Source organism: Crocodylus siamensis, chromosome 9, assembly GCF_052110815.1.
Source record: "Crocodylus siamensis isolate JL-2025a chromosome 9, ASM5211081v1, whole genome shotgun sequence".
NCBI lineage: Eukaryota > Metazoa > Chordata > Crocodylia > Crocodylidae > Crocodylus > Crocodylus siamensis.
The window spans coordinates 50,796,076-50,808,298 of NC_143403.1; the positions used below are offsets into that span (position 1 = coordinate 50,796,076).

At 45.6% G+C, this 12,223-nt stretch overlaps 1 protein-coding gene across 1 annotated transcript in view; it reads right to left on the reverse strand.

Annotated features, from left to right (window-relative positions):
* Positions 1–352: 352 nt before the first annotated feature.
* The window catches only part of RBM19 (RNA binding motif protein 19), a 128,241-nt gene continuing 116,370 nt past the window's right edge, over positions 353–12,223 (reverse strand). The window contains exon 25 of the mRNA XM_090063204.1: positions 353–1,076. The gene's annotated coding sequence lies outside the window, so the exon portion shown is untranslated. The remainder of the gene's footprint in view (positions 1,077–12,223) is intronic.

Genomic DNA, 12,223 nt, shown 5'->3' on the forward strand with positions numbered 1-12,223 from the left:
CATAAGAGCTAATAAAAGTAACATTAAAAGAATATAGAATCACTATAGCTAGACTGTGCAACCTTCCAGGAAAGACTTGAGTTGCATTTCCAACACAGCAAAATGATGCTGTATATCTGACGGTGGTGTTGAATTCAAGTCCATTTCCTTGGGATATGAGGCAAAGTGGCCAACAGCAAAGATCAGCATAGCAGCCAGACAGATAGCTGGGATTTTTTTTTTAAGAGGTATGCAGTTATCAGAAAAGGCCTGGTGCATGCAGCCAACACTTGTAATCTGTTGCAGTCCCTGTCGGACAAACCAGTTTTGCCATAAGACAGCGATTCCCAGAGGGGAAAGGGGTGCAGTGGAATACTTTATCAGCTGCGTACATATGTAAACTGGTACCCTGGTTGAAAAGCAAAGCCTCTTTTCCTTTGAAATCAGAGAAGGGAAGGGAGGTAGCTGGCTGAGAGCAGGGAAGGAAATGACAGGCACAAAGCTGAATGCAGCAAAGCCTGGCCTTGCCACAAATATTTCCATCTTCCTAGAAGGCTAAAATAAATACCTGGTGATGGCTAATAAAAATTGAAAGAAAAAAAGAAACCCCAAGAGATTCAACTGTGTTTAGAAAAAGTATTAAAAAATTTAATGTACAGGAATATGTTTTAAATTATTCAGATTTTAAGAACAATTTGATTCAAAAGCAAAATGCTGATAGCCCCTTGGTATCTAGCTTTTTTCTCAGCTTTATGTGGCTGGCATCCCAGGTTTGACAGATATGTAAATTCTTTGGGGTTAAAGGAAATACTGTTCCAGCCTGAAATCTCTGAATTAGCAGGAGTCCCACAAGTGCCCACTGATGGGCAAGTATTGCTCTTGAATGGAAAAGGCTCATCTTCCACCTCTTGAGTCCAGGTGTATCTCCTTCTCAGACAAAGAGCCTGGCATGCCTCAGCTATGTGTGAGGTGTGAATTAATCCCCTGGTTGAAAGGGCTGCTGTAGCAGATTCTGATGGTAACGAGTGTGCTTAATCCCACTTGGCCATAGAACATACAGGCAGATGTCCCATTCTCTTTGTCCATCCACAGATGACCTGAGGGGAGGGAAACAAAAGCAACATGTAGCTGTTTTACCTTTGATGCTGACTAGAAAGCAGGGCTGAATCTCAACCAACCAAAGTCACACAGAGTAGAGACTGATCCATAAAGGTGTGCCAACAGCCTGCACGAGCAGGGGGAGCGGGGAGTGAAATTGAGCAAACCAAGGCACCCTGGTGCCAAGAGCAGACAGGAGCCTGCAAGACGGAGCAAGCTGAAACGGACCAGAGCTATGCACCTACAAGCAGCCAGCACTTACAGGGTGGGAGGAGATTTGAAAGGAAAGGGCACAGATCCTTAAAAGACCTTCCCATTAAAAATGAATCCTGATGCTATTCTGGTTCAAGAGAAAGCTCCAGATACACAAAGGTAAGTAAATGGGATGGGAAGAGAGAGGAAGGGGAAAGAACGAGCAAGAGAGGGGGAGAAAAAGTGAGAAAAAGGAAAGGGAGACTGAGAAAAAGGGGGAAGGGAGAGAGAGGGAGAGAGAAGGAGCACGCGCGCGTGCCCATCTGGGCGATGCATCACATTGAAATTGCCCCGCATTAAAAATTCACCAGCCAGTGAATTTTCAAGGGATTTGTAGTAATTAGATGACAAAATGCTGGCAAATCTCAGGCTTGCCGAAGATGTTACTCAGGGGTCAAAGACTCGACACTTTTGGCTGGGTAATTTGTAAGTGTCAATCACACTCAGCCATCAGAGAGAAAGGAAAGATCTAACGGCTGAATTCTAACTAAGTCCAATGTTCTTGCCTTCAGCCACCCTGTCTGCTATCATCCCCCCGTCTCCCCCCACCACGTTATCTAATGCGAACGCAGGCGCTGCCTCTCACCAGGGACTGGAGACTCAGCAGTTTAAACACTGAGTTTTCTTTTACAAAAACTTCCCACTTACGATTTTTAAAACCCAAATTTATGAACTAAGAGAAATTTGTTCAGTTCTCCAGGGAGCCAGTGAGATGACGGCACAGAGGTATGACAATAGGCAGCTTCTCTGTAACTACTGCCTTTCCCTAGACCTCCCATGCCCCGTTCACTAACTGGCAGCGGAGTACACAGTGGCACATCAATACTTCTACAGCAGACCCTCAAAAAGCCCACGGCTGCTTTTTTAGTGGCTGGGAAAGCTGGATTTCATCATTCCTTGATAGATTCTTAGACTTGCTTTCCAACACTGGTCTCTTACCCCACACCTCACACTTCCTGCCTCCCCTGGTTCTGGCCTCCTTGGGAAAAGTACAATTCTCAGTTAACAAATGAGAAACTGTTTTATTCAGACTGTTGTGGAAGACCAAGGCCCTGATCCTGCAATTAACTCAATATGGGTATAAACCATTGTGTTCATTCGCAGCCATCTGCAGTCAGTAAGATCTGTATGGGTGTAGGGCCCTGGCTGCATGGAGATCAAGTATCCTTAATTAGCAAACCCAGTAGGAAACCAAAGGCAGAGTAACTGAAGGAAAATCACTGCATGAACAACACTGCCAAGATTAAAGTGGTAGGAAAGAAAGGGAATGATTTACTCCACTTTTCTATTTATTAACCAGCACACTCCCTGTGAAGTATATCTAGGTGCAGGAATCTCAGACAAAAGAGGTCAGATGCTTGCTGCTGCAAAAGAAACAGCAGCTTGGAGGGGAGGATAAGAGAAAGTTTGTACTGCAGAGTCTTTTTGGAAGGACCACTCAGATCTACAGAATTACTCCATACTTACACCAAGACAAGAGCAGGGGTTGGACTCAAGAAGCCTGAGACACAGTGGGGCACAGGACTCAGGAATGCTGATGCTGAACTGCAGCTGTACCCTTCTTCCATGAGGATTTATACGGATGTAAGGCTTGTATGTATACAAGTTTTATGTGAGGGTACTGCTGACCTAAATTTCACTTGTAATTTATGGAAAAGGCGTTCAGACTTTTGACCCCGAAAGGTCAGATGAGGTGCATGGGGCTAGATTAGACCCCATGATGACTCAGCATGCCAGGATCAGGCCCTCTGCCTGCCTCCTGTTGGGATGGGGCCCCAGGGCTCACACCATCCCTGCCCAGTCCAGTGTACCAGAAACAGGCTCTGGGGCCCTGGGCACCCAATCTAGTGCACCGGGTCATGGTCTGTGGGGCTCTGCATGCACCCACGGGGAACCCCACAGGCTTGATTACACAGTGGCAAGGGCCGTAACTGCCCTGTAGGCTGGGGGTTGAGCACTCCTGGTTTACGGCAATCATCAGACTCCCTGTAATAGCATAGCAGCCCTGCAATTCATAGCTACTTCTTCATTCCCTATTTAAACAGATGCAAAACAATATTGTTTGGATTCACAAGAGGGCAAAAAGTACTCATTTCTCCTAAATTTTATGTGGGTGCCATTGGGTATGAACAGGCATTCATTTCTAGCTGTGGAAATTGCTGAGAAATTTCCACTGCTAGAAATCTTTCTGGGAGAGAGCAATACAGGAGTTCAGCCTGCAGCCACCCCCTCTTCCTCGCTCTCTACACCTTCCCTAGACCAGGGCAATTCTCATCTAGGGAAAGCATGGGAAGCAGTGACTGCTCCTCTCCTCCAGGTCCTGGTGGAAGCAAGGAATGGGTTGGAAAGGTCAAGAAAGACCCTCTGCAACCTTCCGCAAACTAGGGACTTCAGTCCGGAGAAGAGGTGGAGAACAATGGGTGCTGTTCCTCTGTTCTGCTCTTGGGTTGTTCAACCTCAAGGAAAGAGAGAGAGAGAGAGAGAAGGGGGAGCTTTGGACCAGACCTGGACATGACCAGACCAATGTACACAAGCATTCATTCTTATGAGAGTAACCTGGAGGGGCATGTTTGGTCTAGGAGAAACTGCATGAATGCTTATAGGTGCTGGGTTTATAGCAGAATAGTGACTGTCTTTGTAGAAATGCAATACCTGTACCTGCCCATCCACAGCCCCTAAATCCCAAGACCTCCATCTGTTTCAAGAATGATGAAGAGGGAGGAGAAAAAAAGAATGGCTGAAACTGTAGGAGCAGGACTGCTATAAAAACCCAACAACCAGGAGTCAAAAGCCAACCCTAGCCCATCAGCTCCCAGAGCAGAAAGTTCGTTCTCTGCATGACAATGAAGAATTAACAAGATATCAAAAAAATATAATTACATATCAAAGTCTCAGAAGAAAGCAGTCCTCTTTCTTCATTGCTGTCTGCTAAATTTTGCAAAAGTCTGTTCATTGTAGAAACAGGGGAAATGGGGTAGGGCAAGGGGAATTCACTTATAGTCATGGTCTGTCTAGAAACCAGTCCACAATCTCACACTGGAGGATGATGGGATTGTAATAATCAGTGGTACCTCAACCAACAGTGTTGGATTGCTCTCAACACCTAGCACTGCCCTTTATCAGTAAGGTAGGTGGCTGTAACAGTTGCTTAGGTTTTCTCTTTAATTAAAAAAGTTATTTGCAGTTGCAAAATGCTGCCTGACAACAACACAGTCTTTGGTTGGGATTGTTTTCCATTAGCCAGTAGTTGAATTTCTATTATACACATTTAAACAGCATTAATTATAGATTACCACACATAAGGCTTCATACAGGTGCCTGTTTTATTATTGTTTACATTGGGGCTTGATCCCAGCTCAATGAATATTTCTTTCACTGAGGAATTACATAAATATGTATTCAGCCCCCCTCCCTCTACACACACTCAAAATGGGTAAGTGACAAAGCAGCTGTCATGATATCACTCTGAAGCAGAATCAAATCAAACGTGTCCAAAGAAACTAGCCCTTTAAAGGTTCCAGACCATGGAATATCTTCTGAGTTTGAATCCAATGGCATAAAACATTTCAAAAGCACATGGATGACTAAGTCCCACTGAAAGATCCCTGGACTTCCACTGAGATTTAGGTTCCTAAGTCACAATTAAAAAGGAATCTTACTTTCCTAAATATTTTGGCACTTTTGGAAATGACAGCCACTCAATCAAACTTAACGTCAATAATGTGCTAGAGTTCTGCTGATTCCGAACAGTCCCAAACATGTGCTTAAATGCTCTGCTGTATTGGGACATTCATCTCCTTAAGACATTTTTGTTGGGGAACTTGGGTAGTTTCATAGTAGCTAGGGTCAGGAGGGACCTGATCAGATCATCTAGCCTGACCCCCTGCCACAGGCAGAAATGAATGCTGGGTTCACAAGACCCCAGACAGGTGATCATCTAACCTCTTTTTTAATTTACCCAAGGGAGGGACAAGGACCACTTCCCTAGAAGTTGGCTCCAGACTCTGGCTACCCCAACTGTAAAATATTGCCTCCTGATCTCTAATCTAAACCTATTCTCCATCAGCTTATTACCATTGTTCCTTGTCACCCCAGATGGTGCTGGGGAGAATAGCGCTCTTCCTATTTGCTGTTGATCTCCCCTGATGGCTTTGTAGGCAGCCACCAGGTCCCCCCTCAGCTTCCTCTTGCTGAGGCTGAACAGGTTCAGGTCCCTCAGTCTCTCCTCATAGGCCCTGTCCTGCTGCCCTCTCACCAAGCGGGTGGCCCTCCTCTGAACCCTCTCCAGGCTGGCCACATCCCTTTTAAAGTGTGGTGCCCAGTACTGGACAAAGTACTCCAACTGCGGCCTGACCAGTGTCGCATAGATGGGGAGTATCACCTCTCTAGACTGAGATGCATCTTTGGATGCATGGCAAGGTATGGCTGGCCTTGCTGGCTGTGGTCTGGCATTGGCGGCTCATGTTCATCTTGGAGTCAATAATGACTCCAAGATCCCGTTCCGCCTCTGCGCTTTCAAGAGGGGAACTCCCCAGCCTGTATGTACAATGTGGATTACTTCTTCCAAGGTGCATCATCCTGCATTTATCTACGTTGAACCCCATCCTATTCTCATCTGCTCACTTTTGTAGTCTGTCTAAATCTAGTTGCAGCCTCCCTTTCCCTTCAAGTGCGCCCACCTCGCCACACATCTTAGTGTCATCAGCAAACTTGCACAATGTGTGTTCAAACCCTTCATCCAAGTTGCTGATGAAGATGTTGTGGATGGGTCATTTTCAGCCTGGAGGGATGTGGGCAGGGGGGTCCCCCAGGGCTCGGTCCTTGGGCCTGCACTGTTTAACATCTTTATCAGTGACTTGGATGAGGGGGTAAAAAGCACCCTGTTCAAATTTGCTCATTACACTAAGATGTGGGAGGATGTGGGCACGCTAGAAGGGAGGAATAGACTACAATTGGAACTAGACAGGTTATAGTGGTGGGCAGACGAGAATAGGATGGGATTCAATACTGACAAGTGCAAGATACCGCACCTAGGGAGGAAGAAACAGCAGCATACCTACAGTTTGAGGAACTTCCTTCTCATCAGTGCAGAGGCAGAAAAGGATCTTGAAGTCATCATTGATGCCAGGATGAACATGGGCAGGCAGTGTGGGGATGCAGTCAGGAAGGCCAACCGCACCTTGTCATGCATCCACAGATGCATCTCGAGCATGTCCAAGGAGGTGATCCTCCCCCTCTATGCAGCACTGGTCAGGCCGCAGCTGGAGTACTGCGTCTAGTTCTGGGCGCCGCACTTCAAGAGGGATGTGGAGAACATGGAGAGGGTCCAGAGGAGGGCCACTCGCATGATCAGGGGACAGCAGGGCAGGCCTTATGAGGAGAGGCTACGGGACCTGAACCTGTTCAGCCTCCACAAGAGAAGGCTGAGGGGGGATCTAGTGGCCTGTTACGAGCTAGGCAGAGGCGACCAGCAGGCACTGGGGGAGTCCCTGTTTCCCTGAGCACTACCAGGAGTGACTAGAAATAATGGTCAGAAGCTGGCAGAGGGTAAATTCAGATTAGACACCAGGAGGAGCTACTCCACTGTGAGGGCGGCTAGGATCTGGAACCAACTTTCAAGCGAAGTGGTGCTGGCTCCGACCCTGGGGGTCTTTAAGACAAGGCTTGACAATCACCTTGCTGGGGTCGTCTGACCCCAGTACTCTTTCCTGCAGGACTTGATGATCTGCTCAGGTCCCTTCCAACCCTACTAACTATGAAACTATGTTAAACAGTGCAGGCTTGAGGACTGAGCCCTGGGGGACTCTATTGCTCACTTGCCCATGCTCATTTGCACACAGAGAATTAAGTGTCCAAGCAGTAAGTTTAGACGTGACAAAGCAGAAGTGACACACAAAGCCCTACCTTCAATTCTAGGAACTTATTTAAAAAAAAAAATAAAGTGCCATAGAGAATTAGACCAAGAATTTATGTCTGTTCCTTTGGCTCTGATAGCTGCCAGTCAGCAGCATCAAAAAAGCCTTGGGAACCTTGCATTAGACCAGTGGGGTCAATCTTTTTGGCAAGCATGCCACAAGTTAACACTGTACCCACCTCAAGTGCAACTCTGATCCCCTGCTCAATCTGCTGCTCTGTTTTCTGCTTCCTGCCCTATCTGCCACTGTGCTACCTGCCCCCTTCCTGATCTGCTGTGCAGCACTACACAGAAACCCCCTGTGCCACTTGTGGTGCATGTGGTACAGCTTAGCCACCCCTACAGAAGACAATTATTTTAATATAATAAAAGGCTTAGTCTGTCTGCAACGCTTTTGGGCAACTGCACATGCGCTGCTGAGAGGGTGGGCGGTGACTGGCTGTGCGGCCCGGGCTGCCAGGCCCAAGTCTGAGCCGCTGCTGGGGAAGTTTGTGGCGGTAGCAAACACACTCCGGCTACCCGAACAGTGGGGCTTCCCCACCCCTCCCTGCCTGAGGGCACCCAATTGCTCAGTAACCAACCATTGGGGTTAGTCCTTTTCCAATGTTGGCAATAGATTTATAGTCTGGAATATGAAGATCAACAGCCCATCAAATGTCACTCTAATGGAATGCAAAATACTAGTCTAACCTTGTATCTAACACTGAACTGTCTAACGCAACAGCATCCTGCATCAGTCAGTTCCACAGCTCATAAATGAAAATCCTGATATCACCATTAGTTTTATATTTACCACTTCAACTCTCACGCAGCTCCTCTTTGTTCCTGATAGGGCAGCACTTGCATGCAAACATTTACACGTCTTTGGTAAAGCTTTAACCCGGGGGTCAGACAATCAAAGCAATCTACTAGAAACTGCTCCATAACAGACACCTGATCACATACTAGTAAAGAAATGGGCAAGGAGACTGTGTAGCAGTCTCACATCCTGCTACCACATGCCAGTAGTTCAACGTGCATTGCTGCAGTCTGATGTGCTCATAACCTCAACTTAAGCCTGGTGCTCCTGCTCTTGTTTCTGAACGAGATGGCTAGAAGAGATGAGGCGAATCTGGCTGGGTGGCAGTGCTGGGTACACAGGTTCTAGAGCTGAAATTTTTTGTCATCTTCTCCTGTGAAGTCAGAAAGGGTACTGTCTTCAGAGAGCATCTGGCAGAACTGCACTCCAGTGGGGAGATTTTCATTTTAAATATCTATAGGGTAGATGTGTTTGGAGGAGCTTAATCAATTTGTTTCTTAAGGGAGAAGGATACAAGCCCCAAATCTTATTTCTGCTACAATTATCAAAAATTATGTAATCTGAGCAGCCTTTAAAGGACCAGTGGTTTGAGGGAGAAAGATTCCTAGAATGCTGGTCAGCCTGGCTATTTTTTTACCCATCTTTGAAGGTATAATAAGGTGGTGCATATCATTGGACACTGGTGGGGGGGGAGCCTATTCCACCTATTAGGTATCTAAGACTTATCCTATTCCACCTTTTGTATCCTTGAAAAACTATTCATGTGTCTACTTTTGGCCATCTTAGCCTTGCATCTAAGTTGGAGAGGACCCATCCACCTTTAGCATTAACTTATTTCCTGGGACTCCAGAAGGGTGAAAAAAACACTGTAGTTAAATACTTAATAAATGGAACAGTATCTTGCCCTTGTTGACCAAAGAGGAACTTTTATAACTGAAATATACTGGGATAAGAATCAGTGCTTTGATCTTGTCCCCTAAATTGACTGAGTTTGCTTAGTGTCCTAAGCCTTGGAGGAGGAACTAGTATCTCTAACAAAGGAAACCCTGGAAAAACGTATCAGACTTTAAGATCAGAAAGGATCATTTTGATCCCTTGCCCAGAAAGGTATTACATGGGAGAACTGCAAGACCTAGAGAATTCCCAGTCTATTTGGGCTTCAGTTAGTTTCTTTCCAAGCATTTCCCATTCTTGCTCCTGATGCTCCCTCACTTCGGACACAATCCATCCTTCCTCATCATCCCTGCCCTGATGCCGCATCTTTGGAGGCACCTCCTCCTGAAGTACAGCTTCCCCTGGAGGAGAAGACTTGGAACTACGATTTTCCCCTCCCAGCTCAACATTCATTCTTGATGACTGCCATGTATGGGGATCTAATGATTGAAGAGAGCAATGATTTCATTTCCTGAATCTCTGCCAAAGCAGCTTATCCTCACCCTGGAAGAGGCAAACCCTAAATAAGTTAGAAAACTGGTACCAAAAATGAAGGCAGCCATAATGGGAGCTGCAGCACCAGTTGCCATGCTGATGTTAAAGACAGTCACTGGGAGACACTTGCTGCCAATGTCCCGTGGCTGGCTGTTAACACATATGCCTCCCACCAAGCTCGCCCCCTCCGTTTCCACGCCTTGCTGACAGATTTTTATGCTATTTCATGTGCATATGGTGCTGGTTTGCATATTTCACCGATTCAGGTCACATCGTGTACACATATGCTTCAGCCAATGTTTGTTGATATTCTCTCGGTCTCTCTTCTAGTTCCAGTTTGGGGTGAAAGCCTTCCTTATTAGCCAATTTGGATACCCATTTACTGTGAATTACCAAGCCTGATTATTATTCATGAATGGATAAGTCTGAAATCTCAGTCCCTGCCATGCGATTTCTCTCCCTCTCGAATGCATATATTTAGGGAAAACAGGAGGCAGTGTGTATCAGTGAGGGATACACACACACACACACACACACACACTCTGCACAGAAAGGGAAGGTGGCTTTTCACAGCCATAAATTACTGTTGAACTAGGGTATGAAGATCTGTCCCAATCAGCATGAGTGTTCACTCAGACCGGAGCTGACCGTGCTTGGTAGGACACACTATGTTACTGAGGGATAGTGGATCACTTTAAATGCAAAGCAGAAATGGAAATCAAAAGTTAAGCGATACTTAGCCAACAACAGGCAGGGGCTCAGCAGAGCAGAATATTTTGATTTCTGAGTTCAGGAAACTGAAGAAGAGGAGATGCTGGGCCCAACACACACAGCTCGACTTGCAAAGCTAAGAAGGAAAGTCCAACGTGGCAGGTGTATTTTAGGACTGCCGTGCAATCTGTTATAACTGATTCCAGTTTCTCCAGAAAGGTAGGCAGAGGTTTCAAAATTTTAAAGGGCATAAATAATGATAAAGGAGCATAATTACCTGCTAAGGAAAGAGAGTCAGAAACACCATACTAAAAAACTTTGTAGTACACCTGCACAAACAGCAGGGATTTGTACTGCAGACTCCACAATACAGCAGTTCCTAGCCAGAGATCTGTGTGATATTTAAAGATGGGGAAACTGAGGCAGCAAGGGAAAATGACTTGACAGAGTCCAGGTATGCAGTGAATCAGTAAGGAAAGAAAGCATGCAGCCCTTAGTTCTCTAACCTTGTTTCTTGGCTGATTCCCTTGCAATCAAAGGAAATGGACCTCTCTTTGGAATTAGAATTTTATGTAGTATGATGATTAGGAGTAGCATTCTGCAGATGACCTTCTACGTCCCCTCTAACCCTATGATTACTTGATAAAGGAACCTGAAGTTCAAATACTGAGTCATCTGGCTTGATGCTGCCATTATCCTGCAGCTACAGGGAATATGAAAACACATAGATTATATGGGCAGTCGAGCCCCTGCATATACGAGGTAAAGGGTTTGCAATTGTTTTTGCAATACCAAGGTACTCAAACAGAAGCAAGAGTGGGTATGGGATGCATACTGCATCATAAAAAGCATCAGAGGTTAAAATGGTGAGTGGAGACCTTCCCCCCCGCTCCTACTTTTCACCTGTGTAGGTATATAGGTAAAGTAAGTACGACTACAGAGGGAGAGAATGACTGCTGGCACTGAACTGCAGGAGTAAAGGTTAGAGATTAAAGACCTCCTTGCAAGGATTCAGCAGCTGGCTTTAGCCCCAAGGCTGAAAGGCAGCAAAAATGATGTGATAACACAAGATGCGAGTTTTTCCTCCCTCCTCACTAAAGTCCTGGTAAATAGCCCTGCAGTGCCTGCCTGCTGCAAATACCTGCACTTGTTTCTTCCTTGAATGCTTCCCAGAGCTATAACTAGAGTCTCCACACAGTTAGCCAGGCAAGGGCTGGGATAAAAGATTCCCCGCTTTATAAGCCCATATATAGAAGAAATGAATTTGGAGTGCCTAATACTCACAAAAGTATGTGCTGGCCAGGATGAGCGCAGTAGAGATGGAAAGAAATCACTTGGTACTATGGTAATGGGAAAGGAAAGACACAGGCAGATGGTAAAACTTTCCTGAATATCCACTGTTACAAGAGCACAACATGGGAAACGAGCACTGCAGACCTGAATGCTGCCTTAATGTGTATATGCTGGCTGAAAGCTAGCCCCTGGAGGGTTTTTTCTCCCCTCTTGTCTATGGTGTGGGATAGATCAGAGAAACTACACAGATCATGGCCAAGATTTTCCTAGAGGGACTGGTAATTTTAAGTGCTCACTTGAGACAGTCTAAAATGTCTGATTTCTAGAAAGCATGGTAAGCTGCCCTCTCAAATTGACAGCTATTCAGAGTGTCTGATGTTTCGGTTCCCCAATCACTTCAGAAAAATTTGTTTCTTCTGTTCATCACAGTCTGTACTCAGCTGGTGTTGGTGCTGTCCAATAGTATACACTGCTTGTACAATGACCACTGACAACACCACTGAAATTAAAGCTTGTTTTAAATGAAAACATGTTAGTTTATTTCAATAGAAAAGCTGTGTTTAAATAAAAGCCTGATCCCAGTAAAAATATATCCCCAGAGCTGAGAACATGAAAAGTACGGAGGTAAACTCTCAAAAATCAGAAAATGCCATGTGAAATACTTGTAAGTGTGCAAGTGGATCCTGTGTACTTCACCATCGCTGTGCTACAATCATCTGTCTGAGGTACTTATTTAACCCCTGTTTCTA